Source organism: Coturnix japonica, chromosome 4, assembly GCF_001577835.2.
Source record: "Coturnix japonica isolate 7356 chromosome 4, Coturnix japonica 2.1, whole genome shotgun sequence".
Classification (NCBI taxonomy): domain Eukaryota; kingdom Metazoa; phylum Chordata; class Aves; order Galliformes; family Phasianidae; genus Coturnix; species Coturnix japonica.
In genome coordinates, this window is record NC_029519.1 from 18567897 (window position 1) to 18588899 (window position 21003).

Below are 21003 nucleotides of genomic sequence, written 5' to 3' on the forward strand. Positions count from 1 at the left end.
GTTGAGGGAAAAGTTGGTTTATGGCTGTGTGCTGAAGAAGCTATATGTTGCAGTCTAAAACCTGTACTTTGGGTACCGGGTTATTAGGACATGGTTACAACTTTTTTTTTTTCTTTTTTTTTTTCATATGTTGTGACCTAAACATTATATGCCAGGTAAGCTCAGAAAATGCCTAATAAATCAGGCATTCCAGGAGATGTACGTAAGAAAAGGATTGCTGAGTTTCTGAATACTGAATGGTTTGGGGGAGATAAGCAGCTGCCAGAGCTATCAAACAAGTCTTTTACCTGGTATTGATACAAGGGCAGATTTTTAAAGGAGTAGCAAAAGACTTCAGAAAGCTGAGATGTGAGATCCTGAGTGTTTACATGTGCACATAAGGCAAAGAAATTCTAGAGCATTTCACTGCTTTTTTTGGAATTACGACTGCCCAGCTACTTAGTTATGACTGCAATATTTCATATATGTGCATAGGAATAATATAAGTAAAACCAAACTGAGAGTTTAGCCCATAAAATTTCATCTGGGCACTGATCACTTTTCCCCACAGTGCAGTTAAGTAAACCAGTTCCCTGCTACCACCCATCCATAAACATTATGTTGCTTCTATCACTTTGCTGGCTGCAGATGCTGTTGTATTTCCTAGGTGTGATCCAGGCAGCGATGTTCAGACAGCTACTGGCTTGGCTTGGACACGGCTGTGGCTGATCTGCCACAGCTTCTGGGCAGCACAGGAATCCAGCCTGCACTTTGTTACCTATTGCTGGCAAGTGCAGTGAGTTTGTGAAGAAATTACTGAACTTCACAAAAGGGCCATGAAAAGCTGAGTTCCCTTTGTTGCTGCCTGTGCTGTAGGAAATAAGCCTGGGGGGTTAATACTGGTAGTTTGGGAGCAATCTTGATGAGCTTACTGAGTTTCTCAGGCTGAGGAAACTGGAACCAATTTGTTCTTCGCTACCAGTTTAGTCATATCAGTTTGTTTTTGCAATACCTAACTGATAATATGTCAGAGTTCTGCATAGTAACCTGCTTTCTCTGCTTTGATTTATGTTTTTGTGGAGCCTCTCATATTTGCAGTTTTCTTGATTTGGCTTGTCAGGCGTGCTCAAGAAGATTTCCAACATTTCCTAACATTAGATGGGCATGTGTTCATTTTTTATTCCTAGCTCTGTTTGCATTGCATCGCATGTTTTTTTGGGGGTTTTTTTTGTGTGTTTTTTTTTTTTTTCTCAAGACTACAACCAGTGTCTTAACTTTCCATTAATGCATTGATCTAAACATTGGAAGATATCTTTTTCTAAGTCACTAGCTATCAATGTCATGTTAATTCTTTCTATCTTTGAAGCCATGAAATATGTTGATGATTGAATGTAGAAACTTTAAAATGCATTTTAAGCTGCATGATAAAGGAACACTTACTGCTTCGGTGCAACTTGTCTGCTTGGTGAGGACTTGTTCATGAGGGTTCTTGTCACTCATTGTGGAAATGGAATTTCTATTTTTAGGGGTTTGTTTTTGTTTTTACACCTGGTACTTCTGACTCATGTCTTGTGTACTTGGCAGAGCTGAGCCTGGCAGCATTGCTTGCATTCTCAGAAATAAATATTCAACTTTTTTTTCAGTTTTCCCCTCCTGTAGTGTATGTGAAACATTGAATATGCTCTAGCTGTACCATTTGATTAAATAGCTGTGGATAAGAGACTTAATGCAAATATCCCTTGGTGCTAGAGGTAGGTACTGAAAAGACTTCTTACCCCCTGGGCACACAGCCACTTGAGCTGGTAGATAGGGATGGGAAACAGATTAGGCCCTGTGTAATCCACAGTGAGATGGTTTTGGACCTGCTTCCAAAGCTAGACACTCATAGGTCCATGGGGCCAGATGGATTGCACCCTAGAGTGCTGAGGGAGTTGGTGGATGTGGTTGCCACTCTCCATCATACTTCAGCAGTCCTGGCTAACCAGAAATGCGCTGGTGGACTGGAGACTGGCAAATGTGATGCCCATCTTCAAAAAGGGCCAGAAAGATGATCCTGGTAGCTACAGACCTATCAGTCTCACCTCAGTGCTGGGGAAGGTTATGGAACAGATAATCTCAGAGCCATTGTGGGCCAATTAAAGGCCAACCAGGTGATCAGGCCCAATCAGCACAGGTTTATGAATGGTAGATCCTGTCTGACAATGCTGATTTTGTTCTATGACTAAGTAATTTCTATGACTGTTAGTATGACTAATAAAACAGTAATTCTTGTTCAATTTCCTGAAAGTTTGTGATAACTGATCCTGACTGGACGGATGGATCAGAGCATCTGATGTACCTCTGCTTAAGGATTTCATGTGGAATTTTTTCTTCACATTTCTTTTTTGTTAGCTCTAGCTGAGGGAATAAAACCTATCAATCCTCAGCATATTTCCTATTTTGGATTCCACTGTCAGGCTCTTAGACTTTCACAGCCCTTATAGGAACCTCTTGGAACAATGCAATATTCCAAATGCCAGCAGACAATACCAAATCTTAACATTCAGATCTTTAGTTGCCTATCCTGTCTGACCACCTAGAGTTACCGCATCTGGTTCTGGAGCCCCCAACACAAGGACATCAAGCAGGTCCAGAAGAGGACCACAGAGATAATCAGAGGGCTGGAGCACCTCCCTTATGAGACAGGCTGAGAGAACTGGGGCTCTTTAGCCTGGAGAAGAGAAAGGTGCCAGGGGGATCTTATAGTGTAGAGGCCTTTTGGTACCTGAAGGGGGCCTACAGGAAAGCTGTGGAGGGGGGTTGGAACTATGTGATCTTAAAGGTCCCTTCCAACCCAGGGACCTCTTCTTACTGAAATCTGGAAAAGATGTTTCAGTGTACAGGTTACTGTGGACTGGTGTTTTAGTGCTACAGCTTACACTGGCCTCAGACAAAAAAAATTCGGGAAGTTAAAGGAATACTCCTATTTTCATGATAAGAATTACTACACTACAGAGTCTCTACTGAGTGAATTCAACGTATTGGCCAACTTATTACTTCTGTCTTACCGCTCACATACTCAGTGTGTGCAATTAAATTTGGCATGAAATAAGTTATTATCCTTATGCTCTAGATATCTTAAAAAGTGCAAGTAAACATTTAACAACAAAATCCCAGTCTTAATGAACTGCATGATCTTTGATACTGAAAAGTCCATTAGCATTTATTTTGTAATTGCACATCTCCATGTCATCTTAATTAGCTGCTGTAGAGTAAACAAAGGTGATGACAGAGCCTTTATTTAAGAAATAGGCGCTATAGGAAAAGATATCAAAAAGGCAATCACATGCTCACATATTCAAACTGTGACCTTGGAATTCCACTACAGCTGCAGATAATTATTTTTGGTTCAGCTTATTTGTTTCTCAGCATGATTGGTTGAAAATAGCTCACTACCACCTCCTTCCGATTTGTTATAATTTAGTTCTGTAATTACAGCATGCTGCTCCAGCAAGTAGTAATCTCAAGAGAAATAATCATCATATTATGTCTGTGTTGTGCTAAAGTACTCAGATGTGCTGTACTTTTAGTTATCACTAACTTTTTGTTTGTTCACATAATAAATACTGTGGGATGGTCATGTTGCCTGTAAACAAAAGGTTCTATAGAGAGTTTAGTTAAGTGAGTGTGGATTCAGTTTTCTCATAATTTGCACATACATAACTGAAAGACTTTTTTTTTTTTTTTTGCACCAAGTATGAAAATATGATGACAATCTAGCTCAGAGTAGGTAGCAGTAAAGAGAAATCTATTATCTCAAGACAAAATTTATTGCTTGTTTTTCTTTCATTGTCCCTAAAGCGATAATTTTATTAACAAGAACTTGTTAATTAAAGTTAATGTTATTAAGAATAAATAAGATAGCATAAAAGATGAAACATGTTAAGTTTCATGTTAATATTATGGTTAATGCTAAATATTACCTTACTAATGTTAATTATTATGTTAGCTAACTAGTTCATCTAATGTGAAAATCCTATTGCTCATGTAGAATAGGGCTTCACAGGATAAAATATGAGAACATTACATCAGCCAGGTTACATCATATATTCCATATTCTGTTCTTTTATGCATGCCAAAGTATCGGTCATACAGAGATAGAAGACTGCAAGAGAACACATATAAAACAAAGGACAAACCTGAAAAGGAAAAGATGGAAACATCAGCCTTTTCATCTAACTCCACTTTGAAATATGTTAGGATTATCCTATTGTTATTGTTAAGGTCAAGTGCTTTAGGTTATAAATGTCAAGCAATTTGCATAGTAATCATCAATAGCTTTATTATTCTACAAAGAAATTTCTAGGTGATTCATTTTCAATAATGTTAAGTTTAGGACACTAATAGAAGCAAGGGAGATATTAATGGGTGAGGATTATATCAATCACATTTTTTGCTTTAAAAAAAATTAACCTGGCAGATTACCATTTCTTTCTTACAAGAGACCACCACTCCTACATACTCGTTCTCTAACCAGAACTCCAGAATTACTGCTTACTGGAGAATTTTGTATTTCATCTTCATTCAACAATGAATACCTTGCTATTTTGGTCCTCCTTTGCCTTCCCCTTCCAAAACCTAGGCCAAAGAAGGAGTAGAAAATTCCTGGAATTTATTCTTAACTTTGTCAAAATGAAACAACACATTTTGGATGCAGTGGAACTAGTATTTATCCTTAGCAATTGAAAAAATGTTCACTTTTTGCTATATCCCTTCTCTCTGCAGGAGTAAAATAAAGTCCAAGGAGATAGTCTTGATTTCCATTGCAACTGTTTCCCGTGTTAGAATGCCTATGTATGATTTAAACATTTGTAAACATTTGTAACTGTACACATTTTAAGATTGATCCTCACTTACTAAAAACAGCATTTAAACTTACTACTACTGATGAAAAACTGATTGAATATTGCACGTATTATAAAGAGTTTAGAAAAAAGCAATGTAGAACAACCTGTAGAAAATAACTTGGAATATGGTCAGGATTCTGATGTACAAGAAAAAAGCAACCATACAAATTAGAATAATGACCTAAATATATATTTAAGTAATGTGACATGGGAATTCAATTAGAAGAAAATGTTCTTATAGACAGGCTTACTGTTAACACTTACAAGTTTAGTAATATAGCAAAATAAACTCTTTGCTATAATTCAAACTAGTTTAAACTACTGAAAACTATAAAGATTATCTTCAGGAATGACACTGAAGAGAAATTTTAGCATTCCTTTAAAAAGGCAAAAAATATGGAAACTGCCCTGCTAGTAGAGAGCAAGAAAATAATATGCTAGATGTTCTTTGATGTCCCCAACTAAATGCTACTCTGAACTACATTGCTATGTTAATAGAGTTCACATTTGAAAACCGCAGCAATAACAATGATTAAAATTTAGCACTGAGCATGCTTTTCATCCAGTAAGAATGTCTGAGCAGCATGATCCAAAATACAGGAACATACACACAAATGATGTGAACTAACTTCATGCTGCACAGCACTTTGATAACAAATATAGAGATAACATGCATTTCTATCATTCTCCTGATCCAACACAAACATCACACACTGTTTTGCATGGCATCTAGCTACAACAAAGGCATATTGACAAGCAAAAAACAATTTTATCACTCAGTGCATGCATCCATGCTTTTAAGTCTTGCAAAATCTAATCTTTTAATAACGGATTAAATGTTGCTTTCATATATCTAATGATACCTTATCTAGAACCTGGCGTGAATGCCAACTTGTTTTGTAGTACATGCATGCTGTATTTTCCTGATACCATGAGACAGTCAAAACAATCTTTTCATCTTGAGTAAAAATGATACGTCTGGCTTTCTTATTCAAGAAAGAACAAGTTTGGTTTTTTTTGCAAGTAATAGTAAATTAGGCTTACAGAGTAGCCAGTTTAATTCCTTTCACATTTCTTTTTCACTAAGAAGAGTGTATTGATTTACAGCATTCAGCAGGACAGTGATCAATAACTTGAATATACACACTCTCAAGTCTCTAGTTGACATAATAAACTGAGTAAGTCACTGAAAAAAAACATTCTGTCAGTAGTTTCATAGGAGTGCTGCTCAAAAAATTTCCTCTGATTTCTACAGATAAACGTAATTAACTATTTTGAAGTCTATGAAAAAAAGTACAATCGTGGTTTTAAAAAGTATCACAGTGTGCTGATATGAGTTTGAAGCAAAATACGTACAATAAATACAACCCTACATACACACACACACAAAAAAAACAACAACAAAAACCCAGCTTGGCGTAATGCTTCCTTACAAACTGGGAAGTCAGCTCACATTAACTGAAAGATTCACATACTTTTTCTGTGAACTTTGGCCAAGCCACTTTATGGTTTCACATCAAAAAACATTCAGATTCAGTGGGTCTTGCATGGTTTCAGTGTGAAACTGGGTGAAACCAGTATTTTGCTTGGAGTTCTTGTACCAAACACAATCAAAGCAAAAGATAAAATTAGACAAGTAAATTAAAGCTGGAAAATGTATAAAACTACCAAGTTGTGCGCACTATGAATGACATACTAGCAAATGTCAGGACCAAATGTTAAGTCAGGGTTTACACAAGCTTGCTACTGACTAGTTCTCTTTCCCTTGGTTACCAATCACAAGCACTTTTCTGTATATCAAATTTTGCAGCCTTCTTAGAGAATATTCCCACGACACTTTGCCTATAAGCACTTGGGTCCATTGATGTCTGTTGACAGGAACATTTAGAAAATCATATTCTTATCTGCTTACCTGTCAAAACAAAAAGCTAAAGCAAAAAAAGAATGCAGTGAGCAGAAAAAAAATAAGCACGTGGTTCGCTAACCACCTCTGCAATTTGGGAGGATATACTCTGGAAGTTTTGCAGGAAGAAAGGCAGGCATTTCTGCATGGACACTGTTACCAGTTTGCTAAGAAGTGAATGCTCTGAAAACCAAAACTAACTTCTAAACTCTGTAGACTTTGAGATATTCTGACTAGCACACATTACAGGAAGATTTGTTCATTAGATAAATGTTTACAGTAACAAAATCACAGGAAAACTGAAGTGTGTAAGATCTACAGGAATTAATTCCAGCATGACAAATTCTAAATTACTGAAGCAAAGAAAAACTTATAATGTCTCAAATTCTAGAAAGGAATGCATATTAAAACAGGAAAAAATTGTGCACCACCTTCCTGCTCAGAAATCCTAGTAAAATACTAATGCTATACAGTTCCTTATTCTAGCTTGTTCTGCCTTGAAATCTCATGGTAGTTTTATGAAGTAGGTATGCAGAATTAAAGACACCAAGGATTTTTAGTATTCTAATTTAGATCAAGGATGTTCTGCAATTCTACAGATCTATTTATACTTGTAACTGTACCCAACAGATCTAGATACTTGGATTTGTATCTAGTACATATATATAAAGATAAACCTGTGCCTATGTTCTGTAAGTTACTGGTATTATTAGCTCACTCAAATATTTTAAGCCTCAGTAACTAATGCACTTGAGTGAACTCATCCCAAGTAAGCTCGCACCATCTGAGGACACTGCAGTTCTGGATTTTTGAAGAAAAAGGGCACATTTATTCCAGTGTTCCACTTTCATGTTTGACTAAACCTAAATTTTAAAGAAAAGAAAACTAAAACAATAAAAATATTTGTACAGATTTCAGATGATCAGCCTTGTCTTTAAATTATTGGTTGTTTTTGTGAGTTCTTGTCACCAAAGCTATTAAGTAACAAGAGAATGAGCTGGAGTATTTGAAGTTGTGTTAACCGGTATTATCCAGTTCAGTAATTTCTAGAGTCAGCAAAAGCCTCTCTTTTTTGTGTTTTTGTTTTGTGGTTTTTTGTTTGTTCCTTTGTTTTTAATTATTATTTTGCTTTCTGTTCTCCTCAGCAGCTGCATTCCTGCAGTCTGCAGCTCTGTACATCAAAGATTGTCATAGGTTTAGGCACAGGTATCTGGACTTGCATAGCAGTGTAATGAAGTCAGATTACCCCAGACTTGTAATATGCAGGCAGGGCTCTGACTATCTGCCAGTTCCATTTTCTCTCTGCCAGTTTCATTTTCTCTCTGCAGAGCTGATCTGTGTCAGCCCCAGCACTGACAACAAGAAAATTCAGATCATTCAACCCCAGAAAATAGAAGTCCTTACTCTGGTGTAAGTGGATCAGTATTAGCAGAGTCCTATAAAGCCTGGGAAATCTGCTTTGTCTCCACCATAGTGTAAATTATTCATTTTGACAACAACTGATTTATAATTGTTTTACAAATCTCTTCTAACACTTGATCTTCAAACTCTACAGATAAGGCATATCCTATTGTAGATACAGTGAAATGTATTCATGTGCTCTCTAACATGACAAAAATAGCGCAGCTAATTCTGTAAAGTCTATCTGTCTTACTATTTCTACAGTGTTAAAGGGTAATTCACTGCATTTTTCTTTCTTCAGGAGGAATTTACATAACTCATGACACTAATTCAGTGTACTACAAAAATATGAGGTCAGCTGACTGTCTATGCATACACAGATAAAGTAGAATGGGTCGAAATATGATTTTGGCTCATGCCTCTGCACTGGTTTATAGAAACATTTTTTCTAGATGTGAAAATGGTATGGATGTAAAATATAGTATCATATTTATACTGTGTGACACACATAGTTAAAGCTGGGTGAAAGACAGTGCATAGAAAGTTACAAAGTCTATGGGTTGTGCATTAAGTTTGTTGCATGCTTTCCTTCAAGTGACTGTTTTAAATCATGTTACCCTTAATTTCATGTGCTCATGGCTTTTAGATTGTTTCTTCACAATCTTTTTCTACTTCAACAGAGTTCTATTGTCAAAGGTAAGGTTTGTTCATAAGTGTTAACACAAATTTTCATATACTAATTAATGATTGTGCTCTCTTGTTTTAAAGTCCTGAATTTTCACTTAACTTGTGAAGATTTGAAGCAACTTACCCAGAAATGTTTCCACTCAAAAGCTGGAATTGTATGCACCAGAAAGAAATAAGAGAGTCTGTAAAATATATATGTATACATTTAAATAATCAAATTCAGACTAAAGAGACTTAAACTCCAGCAGATTAAGTTTGAATCTGTAGTTAGGAAGGCAAAGAAGAGTTTGAGGAGCAATGAGATATCAGGATCAAAACTGGCTTTAAATACTTCTTCAAACATTTCAGAAAGGAAGAGCCTGCCTACAATATCAATTGCTATTCATGATATAAAGATAGAACTGTGTAGACAGTACTTTGGGATCTGACATCAAGGAGGTGCACAGTGAAGGTGTCTTTGGTATATATCATGGGAAAAGTGAGGCTCCTAAGAAGAATGAAACATCCTGAAATTGCAGATTCTAAATATAAGGAAAATCAAACAAGCAGGGAAAGTCAAATAGTAACTGTATGCACACACAAATTACTAGTCTTTTCCACATCTTATGTAATATTGCAGAAATTTTTAATGCATTGTTCTTTGGGTTCCAGCCTCAATATTTTTCCAAAGGTCACATGAAAAATATTTTGGTACTTAATTTTTATTTTAAAAACTTTCTCCACTTTCAGTAACACTCTGCTTAAGCTATATTGCCATCCCCCAGTTAAATCAATTCCAATTTTCTACCATGACCCCTCAGTACATCACGAGGACTTATGGGAGGTGAGGCAGAAACACCTCTGCAAGAAACAATGCACACTTCAACAAAAATGCTGCAGTCACCTGCCATCAAAACAAATAAGCTCTGAGAAAACAAATACAATAAATTAAAAAGAAGCAAAGTAAAGACAAAACAAAACAAAATTTCAGTCAATTCTACTTTTTCTGCACAAAGATTACTCTGGTATAGTTTATAAAGCTGTGGTAGAAGGCCTGTCTTCCATAAATCAGGCTTTCATGTTGGTTTGTTTGTTTGCTTGCTTTTTATCCTAAAAATGAAAAAAAAAAAAAAAAAGAAGAATCGATATTTTTTCTTACTATTTTTTTTCCCTTTAGATGGAGATCAAACTTGCTTTTTCCTAGAGTATCTAAATTTTCTAATTATTCAATGATTTATACTTCTAAGTATATAAAGGTAAATGTTTTTGTTTATATTGTTACTGACCTACAATATTTTTAATGGGATATTTGTCACTTAATGGATAACAAAGTTGTACATACATACACTTGAAAGTCAGTATGTACCTCAGTAATGAGAAAGGAGTTTTCAAATTATGAAATATCTATGTAATACAAATACAATTATAATTTGCATATTTTTCAAATCAGCTTTGTCTCAATGGTATGCTTGAAGCCAAATTTAACTAACATACTATTTTGCACATGTACTGCTAATTTAAAATGCTGCCATCAGTGACAGTTGCTTTGCAAACAAGTGGTAGTCCATGAAGAGCAGAAAAATACACTCCCTAATTTATTGTCCTCTGCTTCACTGAAAGTCTGTAAGATAAATTTGATTTTCCAATTACCTTCGGGGAAAGCAGTGACATTTTCTGTTATCCTTTAAGCACTTAGAGCAGATGAAGAACAAAGAAGTCAATAAGCAGTAGTAGCTATGCCATTCAATATGTAATTACCAGTGCAGTATTTGGAATTATAATGCTACTCCATTTTCTAAATTTTCCATCTAATGGCAGATTTTAAGGACTTTTAAATTTTAAGTGGCTATCAAGTGGTGGCCGTTAAGAAGAAAGATGATCACTTCCTGAAATTAAACCACTTTTTCCCCATATTTCCATAAATTAAAAGGAAGAACTAGCTACACCAGACATGGAGAAGGCTAACGTTATCAAGTTCCTTGCCTCAGTCTACACTGGCAGTAAGATTTCTCACACCTCTCATATCCCTGATTCTCTAGGCAGAAGTCGGGATAGCAAAATTCCCTCCACTGTTAGAACATAGTAAGTTCAAGACTACCTCATGAGGCTAAATGTGAAGAAATCTATTGGGCTGGACGTCATGCACTCCAGGGCCCAGAAGGAAATGAGTGATATGGTTGCTAGACCACGCATCATATCTGAAGAGTCATGGACATCATATGAAGTCCCCAGTGACTGGAGGAAGGAAAACATCACTCCAAATTTTAAGAAAGGGAAAAAGGAAGAGTTGGGAAAATACAGGTTGATGAGCCTCACCTCTGTGCCTGGGAAGTTTGTGGAGCAGGTCCTCCAGGAAATTATGTTAAGGGATATGCAAGACAAGGAGGTGATTCAAGATGGCCAGTACAGCTTCACCAAGGGAAGATCCTGCCCAACCAGTCCAGTGGCCTTCTGTGATTGGGCAAAAGCATCTAGGTCAAGATCTGAAGGGACTATGAAATTACTTTTCCAATGATGAGTGAAAACACAGTCAGACACATGCAGAAAGTAAGACCCTCACAGCCTGCAGCACTGTACACAACACCAAAACATTAATATGAAAAGGAAATGGCACCAGTGAAATGTATGGTGATGATAAATAGGACTCATCAGAAGTGTGACTGAACCCAATTTAATTTGAATTATATTCATTAGAAGATGTATTTATATCATTTGTACTTTTAGTATTTTTTCCATTCTTACTTTGTAATGATTATATGATGACCTCTGGTTGGATGCCTAACAAAGTGAATTATATAGCTGGCAAAGGCAGCTGTCTGATTTCATCTCTGTGAAGCACATATTAGAACACAATGGAGGAGATTCATTTAGTTCAAGTAATCTGTATGCAGTGCACATCAGCAGCAAGATCATAGTGCCACAGCCAGTTTCTTGGCTAAGGATTATCAGACTGTATATCCTGTATCAGGAAACATACTGAGCAAGTCGTTGTGCTGATTAAAGAAATACGCCATCAGACTGGCAATTCTTGTTTCCAGATATTGACTTTTCCTCCCTCCTTAAGAGTCAGTCTTAAAGATGTATGTAGCAGCTACTTGATCTGTCAGAGCTGGTTTGCATCTTGGAATGCCTAAATTACCTGAGAATAAGAAGAGTGCCATTACTTAACAACTACACTTTAGAGCATTTAGCAGCATGACATTGAAGATAAACCAGTTGATAACCTACTTGCAGAAGAAATATGAGAGAACACAAAGAACAGTGTTCCACAAATGAATCCTTTGTATCCACACATTTTAGCTGATACTCCTGCAGCTTTGATTTGAATTATCTGTTAAAAAATTAGGAGGACTGTGTGATCTTGCTGTCTGTGCAGAAGGCAATGATTGAACTAAAAGGATTTTCCTTTATTGTATTCAATTAATGGCCTGACATCTACAGGCTACTACAAATGTGGCATTCACAAGTACACTGGATGTCTTCTCGAGTTTGAAAGAAGTCTGAGTTCAAACAGAGGTCCTGGGCTGAATCAATTCACATTTCCTTGTAGTCACTAGAAATACGTATTTGTGTATCTACGAGTAAGTAGATTTTTCTGAAAATGCAGAGGAGACACCTAAATAACCTTGGCTATTGCAAAGATAAAGCATTGTTGTGTACAACTCTCTTATCCTCATTTCTCAAGAATCTAATGCCCATATAGAAAAATAGCTACTTTTTGTAAGACAACAACAAAAAAGTTTTCTGTTCCTATGCATGTGTAGAACTCAGATATAAGAAATACTGTCTGACTGACTCTGAGAACTGACACTCTGAAAATGGGATTAGGGGATTGAAAAGCATGAGTCTTTTCATCTTTGTAACCGTGAGAAATATTGTTAGTAGTCACTTCAGATATGACAGAGTGAATGTTTTAACTGCTCCATGTTGGATTACACAAATAAAATTTGGCTCTGTGCTTTTAATTGACATTCTGTTCTCGCTGCTGCTGTTACTGGAGAAAGTTGTACTATAGGCATTGTTTCCAAAAGCTAGATAAACATATTTGCACTCTATGTTTTAAACTGTTATTATCAGGGCATTCTGCCACACCAACCCTGACAGTCCATTACCACATTGGTTCTTTTTACTCTGTTTTTTGTCCAGAGAACATCAGGAAGCAGGGAGGTGGTAGAGTACATACATTTTTCTTCATATACAATTACATTTCTATCTGCATGATCAAAAATGTAACCACATAGCACAAGTTGCAGCATTGCTTAAAGGACTTTATTATTAATAATAATTATAAACAGTAGTAACAGCAACATCAGCATAGAGATAGAAAATAACAGAAGAGATGTGCAAGCTATGTTTAAATATTGAAAATTATATGAATAACTGATAAGCAGAAATGAGTTGGAGAAGATATTAAGAGATTATATACATTACCTTGTTAAAAAAACAAAAAACAAAAACAAAACAACAACAACAAAAAACCACAAAAACACAGCCACAAATATTTCATTTAACATATTTGTTCTGGTGGTTTGGCTTTGTTTTTGTTTAACCATGATGCTTTTTCTAAAGATTTTTCTGTGATTTTATATCATCCCCAACTCATTCATAGAATCATAGAATTGCTCAGGTTGGAAAAGACCTTCAAAATCATTCACATTCTTTCTTAACATAGAGGGCTACACCACTGCCTTTCCTGCCTTGCCCATCTCTTTTGAAAAGTCAGTAGCCATCCATCACAGCACTCCAGCTGTGTGAGTCATTCCACCATGTTTCCATGATGGTGACTACATCATAGCTTTCTGACCACACAATGGCCTCCAGCTCCTTCTGTTTGTTACCCATGCTGCATGCATTAATGTAAAAGCACCTGAGCTGGGCCACCTTTTGAGTGGGAGCAGCCCTAATGCCCTCTTGACCATACACAGGTGTTTCTGTATCCATCAACCTCACACCAACCCTTGTGTTCTTCCTACAAAAAGGTGAGTTGTCCTCCTCCTTTACCAAGGCACAAGACTGGGATCTTACTAGCTGTACGGGAAACTGTTGATCACAGCCTGAACCTCTGATTAACCATCCTGTGCAAATGACGGGTCAGCTGTGGGAGCACAGGTGAAGGTAATTCAGCTGTGCTCCCAGAAGGGGTGGAGCTTGGCTCCATCTTTCCTAGATCTCATTTAAGGGCTGACCACCACTAAGGCAGGGTCTTTTTCTGGAGATTGCTCCTGTGTGGAGTTTTGCAGTGAGCCTTGGCATCAGTGAGCATCTATCCTTACTGTGAGCCTCAACATTGGTGAGTATTTGTTATCTTCTTTTCTGCATAATCTCTGGTTATTTGTTAATATTACAATTGTACAATTACAACTGCTTACTAGCACATGCCCCGACCCATAAGCACTGACTGGGTACCTTCAGGCTCTATTCTAGTGGCCCCTGTTACACCCCCACCTTGCTTCATACTTAGTTTGAAGCTCTATTAATGATCTTTCCAGTTTCCATAAGACCTATTTCCACTGATGGGATGAGCTACTCCTTTTGGTTGCCAACAGGTGTGGCCTCATGTAAATAGAGCAGAGGTCACAAAACCCAAACCACTGCCAGGCATACCAGGCTTGGAGCCAAGTATTAATCTGTTGGCCCATTGTGTTTTGTTCCTCATCATTCCCTGTAACTGGAGGGATAGAGGAGAACGCAACCTGTGTTCCTGAACCCTGGAGCTGTTGCTCTCAAGTCTTTTTTCTTAGTTCTTTGGGAAGTTCTTCCTGTATCATCACTGCTTACCTGAAACAATAGGGGATAGCAATCTGAGGGCTGAACTAGGGTGGGATGTGTCTTCTTTATGTCTTTAACCTGGGTTCCTAGGAGACAACATACCTTCTGTCCCTACAGAGCATTGTATCTGTTCTGCAGGGGCAGCTGGGGAGGCAGGGAAGTCTCTGAACAGGCATGTCTTGCGTCACTGACATTTGCCACTGCCACGTGCCCCCCAGTTCTTGACTGCTCTTGCTATGGGGAGGAGAGGACAGGGGGCTCACTGCATCAGAAACACTGTCTTGCCAGTTCCCCTCTATTACCTGTTTGCAAGGTAGCAGGGGGTGACATTCTCCATGTGGAGCCTCAGCTGGCTGCCTAGATCTCAGGGCCAATAGGGACTAGCACCACCAATCAGTCTCCCTCTCACATTCTTTTATGCTCCTCAGCCTTTCCACCTCTTCCTTCAGGTCAGCCATGAGGCTAAGTAAGTCATTTATGACAAATGTCCTATGAGCAGCAATAAAGTGTTGTCTGTAACTGCACGTGTAATTGATGTAGTTGAAAAAAAGGAATCTCTTTTAATTGTTCATTTAGCAGGTAGCTCAAATGACAAATTAGAAACAAGCTTCTGCTCATTAATACAGATAAGACTTCTGAACTTTTATCAGAATCCTCTTACATGTGATGTTGATGTAGCAGTTGTTTCTGAAACATTACTAATTCAGCGATGTGCAAAGAAGAGAGATATGACAACTCTTTTCATAACAGCTGTCAAATAGTGACATTGAAACATTTAAAAGCTTGAGTTTTTGTTGGAGAATCTGGGAAGGACTGGGAAAAAGAGATTGATTTATTTTTTTTTTTAGCAAACTTTCAACTTTCTGAGGGCTAATCATGTTAAAAGAACTAAGGGGGAAAGAAATTTTATTAGATGCGATAGAAATTTGCTAGCATGTATATTTATAATTCTCCTTTTTTTCTTTAAGTTTTTTTCTCTTGTTTTTGTTTTGGTCATCATGCGGAAAATGTTTACCTTAGACATGAGCACTCTTATGACATAATCATTATAGAATGGACCAAAATGCAAAGAAAGCCTTAGGGACTGGCTTGTTTTCAAAAATTATGAAGAATTTCCTGGGAGTTTTGTTAGATTCTTCCAGTAGAAATGCTATGATGTATTCAACTTGAATGTTTCAAGTTACATGTAATGAAATTTATTGCTGCAGATTGCATTGGGGAAATCTAAGATGTAAGCGAGCTGGAGACTGAACAGAATCCTATTTGAATCTGTATTTCTACAGAGTTTTTTGTTCACATATGCTATGTGCTGACAGATTAAATCTTTACATTTTCTTCATACTGATATTATCTGTATGTATCTTTGTATTTGTACATACAAAGACTGCAGTAAAATACAAATTAGAGTATTGTTGCCCTGAGGACAAGACCTAGTACTGACAGCAAGAAGAGGTGAAGAGGAAGGAGATGGATACAAAATGCAGATCTGAGAGCTGATCTATGCTCGCTGATTTTCTGTTAAGGGTGAGGTACTCAATGGCTGTACTACTAGGGAAGGCAGTACTACTGTGACACATCTAGAACTTGAACACCCAGATTTAGGTGCTTATGAGTTGCTGGGTGCATGATGCTTTGGGATTAATATAGCAGCCCTATAGAGAAGGATTTGGAGGGTTCTGGTGGACAAGAAGCTGAATATGAGCCAGTAGTAGGCACTTGCAGCCCAGAAGGCTGACAGTATTGTGGGCAGCATCAAAAGAGTGCTGGCCATAGGGGAGAAGGGAGGTAATTGTCTCCCTCTACCCTGTCCTTGCAAAGTCCCATCTGGAGTACTCTGTCCAGGCCTTGGGCTTCCTATACAGGGAAGATGTGAAGCTGCTGGAGCATGTTCAGAGGAGAGCCACAAAAATAATCAGAGGACTGGAGCACCTCTCAATGAACTGGGCTTATTCAGTCTGGAAATGAGAAGACTCCAAAGAAACATCACTGGAGACTTTAAGTACTTAAAGGGAGCTTATAGAAAGGATAGCAAAACAACTTTTTATATAGTCTGATAGTGAAAGGGCCAGAGAGAATGGTTTGAATCTAAAAGAAGGGAGATTTAGATTAGATTCTAGGATGGTAGTTTTTGTTCAGGGTGGTGAGGCCCTGGCACAGGCTTCCCAAAGAAGGGGTGCATACCCCATCTCTAGAGGGGCTCAAGGCCAGATTGAATGGGGCCCTGGGGCAGTCTGGTTGAATGGGCTCCCTGGGGGGAGGACAGTGAGTGCACCCTCAGTAATTTGCAGATTGCATCAGGTTGGGAGGAACTGTTGAATGGCCTGAGGGTAAGAAGGCGCTACAGAGGAATCTGGACAGGCTGGATAGCTGGGCTGGGCTGATCCCAACAGGATGAAGTTCAACAGGATCCAGTGCTGGGTCCTGCACTTTAGCTGCAACAACCCCAGGCAATGCCACAGGCTTAGAGCAGAGTGGATGGAAGACTGTGTAGAAGAAATGGTCCTGGGGTCATTGGTCAATGCTTGGCTGAATGTCACCAAGCAGTGTTCAAGCAACCAAGAAGGCCAGTGCCAGAAGCAGCGTATGTAAGTACAGTGAGGGGTCGGTGGTGCATTTCAGCAGTGCGTAGTGACAATGGGTTACCTCCACTGGTGCAGATTTTTATGTGCATAGGATCCAGTCTCTTGTTTATTGCTGAGAAAATGCATAGCTGATGTTGGTGACTGTGTTAAAAAGTAATGATTTTTAGCTGAGTCTTTGTTCTGTCAAGTGTTGTTCTTGTGCTCTTTGTATCTGTTGCTGTTTCCATGGAAATAAATGGGAGGTATTACTTCTGAAGCAACCTACGCATTTTTATATATGTTTTTACCTAAAACTATGAAGGTTTGATTTTACTATACTGTTGTTAAGCTAAACATCATTCCTGCTGCAGTTCAAAGCAGGTATTACTGATATGGGATAAAAATTAAACATTGCTAAAAATGAAGTTCAGCAAATTGTGTTTTTGATAGTAAGTTCAATTTTTTCTTCTCTCACCTCATATATCTAATTATGGAGACAGAGAATTAAGTACACTTTTTGTGTACATACTTGTCAGTGTCCCTTTAAGTTGTGAGGATGTGCAGAGTAGTTAGGAATGCGAGATACTGTAGGGTACCAAACGTGTGATGTGATGTTGCTAAGCAACATTCTCTTTGTTTTAAACAAACTGCACAGAGCTGGCAGCAGCTGTTAGAGATCTTGGTTTCTGACAGCAACACAGACCTCAAAAGGACCTAGAGCAGAGAACCTCCAAAATGAGCTGTAATATAAAAAAGTCTCATATCTGTTAGAATTTTCTAGCAAGATATTCTTGTAACAACTACTTCATTTCTTTAATTGAACTTCAAAAATATCTTTAGATATCCTTATTTCAATTTCATTTTTCACAAGAGTGCCTTATGTACTTCTCAGTGGTAGCAACTCTCTTTGAGTATATTGGAATAGCATTGTATGTCTGCAGTCAGGGCAAGAGAAATGTTACCTTTAGGGTATTTGTGTTCATGCTTGTGTTTGCAGATTTTCTTTTTTTTTCATTGTGTATATTCTTACATCTCCGAAAGAGAAGCAAGCTCCTGTTTGACAGTGTTACAGTCCATAAAAAAGGTGTAGGTGTAGCGCACTAACCTGTCAAAAGGGCAAAGCTTTCAGACAAGAACCAGTCCCCAAAGCTTCAAAAGGAAGCCCTGATCTCTACTGAAATAACCCAAGACCTGTCAAAATTTTTCACATTAGAGGGAGATAAGTAAGTCTGTAAACAGTCTAGTAGTCTGGAAATACATCTGGAATGTGAAATATTCAGAGTTCCTCCATACCAGTTGTTTTCCCATCTCCTGAGTGTTGAAAGCAAACCAGCATACATCCAGCAGCCAGGCAGTGCTGAGCTGCTGCTAATATTCATGTCTCTCACTGCAGCAGTATTTCAGATGCAGCAACGTATTAGCATGTCTGCTTAGCTATTGCATTATTCAAACCCTACTAAAACACAAGTGAGATCAGCAGCTCGGTGCCTGGTGATGTTCTCCTAGTTCCCATGTGAATGTTCTGATGATTGCATCACTGGCAGGTGCCTTGCTGTATCTCATGTCATTGTTCTATCTATACCCATGAATAAAAGGCAGACCTCTCTGTCTAGCTAGTTATAGCTGTCACTGGAAACTTCTCAGCTCTTGAGTCACTCTCCCTGGTGAAAGGAATGTTTAAGGACACAGCATAGATGATTTTCTTCTTACAGCTTGCCCAATAAATGACCAGACAACAAAGTTGAGGTTTGTTTGTACTAGATGTTAGTATTTTTTTTGTACTAGACACACAGATCTACTTTCTCATATCCTTTTCTATCTCCTTGTTTAGTTTCTTCTTGTAGGGTTTTATCTTTCTCTAGATACATTTGGTCAAACTTGATCCTTGTGTGTTGGAAAGGTTTAGAATATGAAAATGGTCATACGGGTTCAGAGCAGGGATCTGTGTAACATGATATCCTGACCTAAAAGGGGCATGTACCAGTGCCTGAAGAGGAGTAAAAAATCAAAATAAACCAGAATGAGACTTTCTCAAGGAATTCTTCTGCTCTCTGAATAGACCTTGGTTCACAGCATTTCCTGAGCTTGATCTATGTATTTGTGTGTTTAGCATTGATATGGTTCTCTCACTAGTGATTTTTAATATTTTTCCTTGCATTTTCTCCTTCTAAACTGCAAAACTTTCTGCATCCGTAATGTCTTCTGACTGGGAGTTGCACAGTTCAGCATAGGACTGACTGTACACATCATTTGGTGTGTTTTGGTCCCGTGTTTCTCAGTTGATCATTTTCTTTAAATGTGTAGACAGAGACTGTGAACAGTCTAGTCAGCTTTGTACCATCCCCATGCTGTGTATGATTTTGTAGGTTTTAAGCTTTTTGTCATCAAGTTGAACAGTTTTATGCTACCCACTTCTTCTTATGAAAAGTATTACTTACCTTTGCTTGACTTTTTGCAGTTCTTCTAGATTCTTTTTTGCTATAAGTTAATGATGAGGGGGTTTTATGTTTGTTTTCCTTTTTTAATAATTCCTAGACTTTGAATTTTTTTAATTACTGCATATCACTGATCTTGACAAATCATTCTTTTCCATCAGTAAGCCAGTTGATTAAAGAAACAATAATCAATTCTTCTGCACACTACAGATTTACTGCATTTTCACATTTTCAGCATCAGCTTATCTAGGTGTTGATATATATATATATATATTTCCCTGTCTCATCATTACCTGAGAAATTTATTTTTGTTGTTTTTTCTAATTAAATGTTGCTAAGGGAAAAGTAGAAGTGGAGGTATGAATGTATTAGTCCGTCAGTTCATACCTGTGAAGTAGTAATTTCCCTTAGCGATACCAAACTGAAGGCAGTAATTTAATGCACAGTCTCTGAGGGAATGATACAGATTATTTGAACATCTGCTTTGAGAACCTTTGTGAAAACTAACCATGCATGATATAATAGGAGTATCTGTGCTGTGTGCTGGAGACCACTGGTAATGCTGGCACAAGCAGAGGTAGTAAAAAGCTCTGATGGGTTATGTAGAGGCATTCTGTTGAATAAAATATGTAATTTTGCAATTTATAGTTGTGTTGTACTTTGGTGAAAACAGTGGTAAACTGCGTGTGAATTTACAGAGGGGCAAGTAGTCAATATGAGCTGTCTGGAAAAGGATACAGGATTCTTTGTTCTAATTTTTTTTTACGTTTTTTTTGGGGGGGGGGTTGGAGGGGGTTTGAAAATCAAAGACTGTATTACAGCTGTGAAGAGCCTACCATTTTGCTTAAAGCATGAACAACATTATACATGTAGTACTAAACTGGCAGGAAAGAGGTCTGAATTCACTTATCTTTTTATCATATTGAATGTCTAAATAATGAACATAATTTTCTAAATTATGTTTGGAAACATCTGAACTCCTTTCCTCAAGGCTTTCAATACGTTACATCTTTTCTGAGGGACTGCATACTTTCTGTGTATGTGCAAATCCTGCTTAATGTAGAAGTAATCGTGTGAATATACTATCCTGTTTTCTCCGCTCATGAACTACTTGTATGAATGTCCAAACTCACAGGATTTAATACTGACTTCAGAAAGAACATCTGCAGAGCATATACAACTTTGTGCTTTGTAGAATCAAGTCAATTAGAAAAAAATCTAGGTAACATGTAATTAAATTCTAGCAAATTGTAGTACTATACTCTTGGAAACTTGCCTTTTGTATCATAATAGTGGAATGAAAATGGATATGTTTACCATTATTTACCTTGTTTGTACACTGCACTGAAAGCCTGGTCATTTTCATATAATAGGAAAAAAGGAATGTGCCAGAACCTAATCAT

At 37.6% G+C, this 21003-nt stretch overlaps 1 long non-coding RNA gene across 5 annotated transcripts in view; it reads left to right on the forward strand.

Annotated features, from left to right (window-relative positions):
- LOC107313058 overlaps positions 1 to 21003 on the forward strand; it is a 156730-nt gene that overhangs the window by 29472 nt on the left and 106255 nt on the right. For 2 of the 5 annotated variants that reach the window (XR_001554766.2, XR_001554760.2), the window contains exon 1: positions 13638 to 13814. The exons of 1 other annotated variant lie outside the window; for it this stretch is intronic. This is a non-coding gene — a long non-coding RNA (uncharacterized LOC107313058). Of the gene's footprint in view, positions 1 to 13637; positions 13815 to 15940; positions 17190 to 18736; positions 18912 to 21003 lie in introns of those variants that run through there. 2 more of the 5 variants (XR_001554763.2, XR_001554762.2) reach the window with 2 other exon arrangements.